This window comes from Halictus rubicundus, chromosome 1 (genome assembly GCF_050948215.1).
Source record: "Halictus rubicundus isolate RS-2024b chromosome 1, iyHalRubi1_principal, whole genome shotgun sequence".
Lineage (NCBI taxonomy): Eukaryota > Metazoa > Arthropoda > Insecta > Hymenoptera > Halictidae > Halictus > Halictus rubicundus.
Window position 1 is genome coordinate 827212 of NC_135149.1, and position 4857 is coordinate 832068.

Genomic DNA, 4857 nt, shown 5'->3' on the forward strand with positions numbered 1-4857 from the left:
TCAGCAGCACAATCTCCCACGCCATATCCAAACACGTTCCAAAAATTAAACCGAAAAATAACCTGCACAAATATCTAAACAACAGAATAATAAGACTTCAAAAAACCAAAAGCTCCCTTGTCTCCCTGCTACACAACCTACGTACACAAGACCCACTCCTCAGACAACCCCTGTCAAGAGCCACCAAATCCGTTCTTAAAACCACCTCCAAAATACTCCAACACGAACTCAGATCATCAGTCGAACAATTCTGGACCAATTTAACTAAAAAGATAGATTACCGTGACTCTGACTCCTTCTTCCCCCGAATCAACGCCATATTCAGACCCAAACAACCTACCGCTGCATATCCCAAAAAATCTAGACTCCATCCTACTGAGGAGCGGCTGCAACTTATCCCAAACCAGAACCTCAAACGACCACTACTTTTTCTCCACTCCACCCGACAAACTCAACATCCTAGGAGCCTTCTACGAGGCCGTCAACTCTCCTAAACAACTCAACTCCAACTCGCCACTCAAAAATATAGTCGACCACACTGCCGATTCCATCAAAAGCGATTTCACTTCAACACGAACAGCCGGCAACACATTCACCACATTTGACAACTCCAACAAGGCTTCCAATCCAACACCTATCCAAGATCAAGATGATCCTTTCTGTTCCCCTCGATCCGTTGATTATATACTTAAACACCTCCCGAATAAGACTTCCAGCGGCCTCGACAACATTCCCCCCATAGTGTTAAAACACCTACCCGGGAACATAACATACAACCTAACAATCTTATTCAATAACGCACTGAACCATTTCTACTTCCCAAAAGGTTGGAAACAGGCAAAAGTCTTACCAATTCTTAAAAAGAATAAAAATCCACACGACCCCTCCAGCTACCGTCCAATCAGCCTCACGCGTAGCCTAAGCAAAGTTTTCGAATCCATCATAAATCTAAGTATAAACACCTTTAACACCAAAAACAACATAATCCCAGACAGCCAGTTCGGTTTCAAACACCGACACTCCACCACACACGCCATCCACAAGCTCCTCTCTGATCTGAACACCGCCATTGCCAAGAGCCACTACGTAGGAGCAGCCCTCCTCGACCTCGAAAAGGCGTTTGATTCCGTATGGCACAATGGCTTACTATTCAAACTACATAAAAAAAAGTGTCCTACCTGGCTGCTCTACACTATCTGGGATATGATCAAAGACAAGTCCTTCACCATCTGGGACGGCAAACTCCTTTCCTCCCAAAAATTTCAAATCCACGAAGGTCTCTAACAGGGTACTGTCAACTCTCCCATCCTTTTTAATCTCTTCCTAAGCGACCTCCCCAAACTTTTTAACTTCAATAAGGACGGCTCCTCCTACGCGCTGGCTTTTGCCGACGATCTTATTATATACACATCAGGCAATAAAGTCAAAACACTACGTGACAACCTTGAAACCCTCACCGAAAAAGTCAACAGATATTACATGACCTGGAACCTTCAACTGAATCCCAACAAATGCGAAACCATCCTTTTTAGAAAACCCCTCGCCCAGCTTTCCTCCAGAACAAAAATAGGCAGCAAAGATTTCTGCATTCACACCACAATCCCCGGCACCACCACTAAGAAACCCATCCCACATCGGAAAATAGTTAAATACCTCGGAATCAACATCGATCACCTCCTACGTGGAAACAAACACTTAGAAATCCAAACTGCTAAAGCCCAACAAGCATTTATTGCAAATAGCCGAATCTTCTACAACAGACACCTAACCCACCGAACAAAAGTTATACTATATATGCTCCTAGTCCGACCAATCATAACATATGCAGCCCCCATTTGGTGGAACTGCAACCACACAACAATGGAAAAAATCCGATGCTTAGAAAGAAAATGCCTAAGAGCTTGCCTCAAATTATACCGCACACAAAGTTCCAACTGGAAACACTATGTGAGCAACAAAACTAGGGATTGCAATACCGGACCAAAAATGCAATACCGGTATTCGGTATTTTTTTAAACGTTGTACCGGTATACCGGTATTAATACCGGTACTAGGAATTTTCATGAAGGTACAAAAACTCAGTTGTTTAATAGGAAAAAAAAAAATAACTAATTTATTGATTCGATATTTTTGAAATGTGATTGTAAAAAACATAATGCATCTATTGAACTGTCATTAAGCCTTGAACGTATTTTTCTGCACAAATTACCTGCAGTTGAAAATGCTCTTTCCGCATCCACGCTGGTTGGTGGTACTGTTAATAATGAGCGATATACTTGCTCTAAATATTTGCCTCGATGTCCTTCATCCTCTAACAACTCGGTCTCTCGTCTGATGGTTTTGGATAAATCTATTTTTTGTATTATTTTTGTATTATTGTTCGTAGCAATTTTTTTATCTATAGCTAATTGTAATTTCTTCTCGAGAGATAATTCTTTTTCGATATCAACATCAACATCATCTTCAACGAATTCTTCTGGATAGGTTTGTGTTTGGTTTTCATAAATGTTTTTGTGGAAATTGACGACGAACTTAATTAAATTTGACCTTGTTAGTTTCTTTTCTTCCTTTCCGTTTTCTTTTTTAAAGTCGTTATAATTATGTAAATACCTTAAAATATTTTCTAGGTCACTATGCCTTTCCTGTATACGAATTTTCAATGCACTGTATAATTCCTCAGACAGTGGCGTGTCCTGATCTTTAAGTGATTGCAACATAAAATTTATTGCTGCATTCGCTGTTAATAAGTTGGAATCCTTCCGACATAATGCTTCCACAGTCAGTTTTATTGGATGCAGAGCTGATACAGTTTTTGATATTAAATCGAATTCATTATCGGGAAAATTAATTTGTAAATTTAAGTCAATTAATGCTTTCTGAATTGGATTTTTTAATTTCAAAAATCGTTCCATCATCAATAACAAACTGTTCCAGCGTGTTTTAGAATCTAATATTAGCATAAGTTCTTTTTTTATTTCAGTAAGTACATATTTTTGTAAAACAGCACTTTTAGTAGGGGAACGTTTAAATATTTTAACAACTTTTCGAATTTTCTTAATTATGGGAAGCAATTCTTGGTAGGTTAATATTTCGTCCTCGTTACTATTATCTTCGTCATATTCAAATGAGGTACTTTCAACAATTGTAGTACTATTTTCTTCATTGTCACTCTCTTCGAAATCAGAATCAGAAGTTTCTAAATCCAGAGTATTTTGCTTCTTCTGCTCTTGATTTTGTTGATATAGCACACTGATTACTCCAAGTTGAATTCCATGAGCATAGCACAATTGCTGATTTGCATCAATCAACTTCCCAACTTTTTTCATCACCGTTGCTCCATCAGTAGTTATGCAGACAATATCTTCTTTTAGAGATAATCCATGTTCCTCCAATTTGCAGTTGACTACTTCTACACATTTTGTAGCTGGCATACTTCCTGAGACATGTGTGAGTCCTATATTCCAAATTTTCTTTTCTGAATGAATATTTATATTTAAATAACGTCTATTTCGTACACTTGTCCATTCATCAAATGTGAGACTAAATTTTGTACCATTTAATTTTAATTCTGTTAATTCTTTTTTCAGAGAATTGCGAACACTGTTACTATAGTTTATAACAGTTCTTCTTATAGTATTAATAGTGTAATGACGTATTTATATCAGTTGAGAGCACATTTCACTGGTCATGAGTTAGAGGTACATCAGATAGGTAAAACCACAGATGAGTCTTCTTACATGATTGGTAGATTTAATACAGACAATAATTCAGATGTGAGTGTACAATTATTTAGTCAAGAAACAATCAATTTGCATAAGAAAGATCAAACAGAGCTTAAGAGCAATAAAATAGATAACATCAGACGGTCGAATCCATTTGATAACAAAAAAGAGGATGCTAATATTGATTCATTAAGAAATAGGATTTTAATACCAGTTCTTGCGAAAATGTCACACCCGAAGCGCGAAGAATGGTTTCGATATTTAGAATCAGCGCAGCAATGTTTGAACACCACTCTATGTCGAAGCGTGGGCGCGTCTCCTTTCCGTATATTGTTTGGGACCCACACGAGGTTGCGAGAAAATCATGAAATTAGACAGTTGCTAGAGAAAGAGTGGGTTGCCGAATTTCACAATAGGCGGGATGAGATTCGCGTCCAGGCAAAAGAAAATCGTAGAACTCACAATAGGAAGAGAAGGAAAGCGACAAAATACGTTGTAAACGATATTGTAGCGACAAAGCGAACCCAGCAAGGCCCAGGTCTAAAGCTTGCTAATAAATTTTTAGGGCCTTATAAAATAATTAAAGAATTGCGGAACGATCGTTATGTCGTGGAAAGAATTGGTGATCACGAGGGTCCTTTAACTACCTCAACTGCGGCCGATCATTTAAAATTGTGGGCATGCGATAATGAAGACTTGAGCGAATCGGATGCGGATGAGTTTGACAATGACACAGGGTCCGATACCTGAGGTCAGGTATTTTTTGTCAGGACGGCCGAGTGTGGGTGAATGGTTCATTGTGCGTGCGTGCGTGCGGGCGACCGGATCATGTTGCGACGGTCCGGCGCCGGTATGTTTGGAAAACTCGAGTGACTGAAGAGGCGTGAACGAAAAGTGTTTAGGTCTAAGTGATAGGAGAGTTTGTGTATTTCTAAGAATGAAAGCGATGGATGCAAGAAACAGAGTGCAAGCGAGATGAATGCAAGGGGGTGAAAGACTATAAAGCGTGGATGTTCGGGAAGAGCGAGAGTAGAGTTGCGACTGCCTTGCGAGAAACAGCGTTAATCGTGTCCGTGTTATTTATTCTAAATATATTAATATTCAGCAACGTGTTTCAAAGAGATTAATCTCCCCA